Consider the following 903-nt stretch of genomic DNA (forward strand, 5'->3'; position numbering starts at 1 on the left):
AACCTCGGGGTCTAGGATTCGGGGAGGCAGCCCTTTTAGTGGAGGAAACCCACCCCCCCCGCCCCAGGCCCGAGGGTGCCGCTGAGCGGAGGGTGCGGACCTGCTGTGTCGCTGGGCCCCCCCGGGGCGGCGGAGCCCGGAGGGCCGAACGCTCGAGGCCAGGCGGGCTCGCCCAAAACCCAGACGCCCCAGGCTCTGTCGTCCTGACTCAAACCACATTCCATTTAAGGGATTTTTATTTTTTTAAAGGAAAAGGTCTTCTTTCCAATTAAACAGAGAGGTCCCACCGAGATTTGAACTCGGATCGCTGGATTCAGAGTCCAGAGTGCTCACCATTACACCATGGAACCCTCGTGCACCTGTCTCGCTTGACCTATCTAAACACGGGGCTAGTGGAGGAGCCGTACTTCCCGCCGACCAAGCTCCAAGACATTCCTTTTGATCCCACAAGCAACGGACACTCCAGGAAGCTTGAGCACAGAGGTGGAGTCATCCGTCTGCCTGCCTGTCTGCCTCCATTCTTTGCTTTCACTGACTTCTATCATTTCATCGCCACTTCAGAAAATGAGGTAAAGTCCGCTCTGGGCATAGGGCCAGGGATGAGCCTTTTCAGCCTCTATCATAAACCGCATATTCTGCCTCAGTTTACCAGAGTTTCCTGTCCTGAGGCGACATTTCTGCAAACACTAGTGTTATTTTCTTTTTCTTTGCCTTCACACTTGTCCCACTGCCCAGGGAGGCCAGACAATTGTCAGGGCAGGACTTGGGACTTCTTGGGCTCCTTGACCACATGGTACCTATTACACTCCAAAGCCACCACCCCTTCCTATGGGTCACATATAAAGGTGTGCCAGCAAGCCACTCACATTGGGAAGCAGGGGAACCTTCAATTTCTTCTTCACA

The 903-nt window shown here is 54.3% G+C and overlaps 1 non-coding gene across 1 annotated transcript; it reads right to left on the reverse strand.

Annotated features, from left to right (window-relative positions):
- Positions 1-278: 278 nt before the first annotated feature.
- On the reverse strand, positions 279-350 carry TRNAQ-CUG. Its single transcript has one exon. It is a non-coding gene; the product is annotated as a tRNA-Gln (tRNA).
- Between the last annotated feature and the right edge of the window lie 553 nt (positions 351-903).

This window comes from Propithecus coquereli, unplaced genomic scaffold (assembly GCF_000956105.1).
Source record: "Propithecus coquereli isolate 6110/MARCELLA unplaced genomic scaffold, Pcoq_1.0 Scaffold197, whole genome shotgun sequence".
Taxonomy (NCBI): domain Eukaryota; kingdom Metazoa; phylum Chordata; class Mammalia; order Primates; family Indriidae; genus Propithecus; species Propithecus coquereli.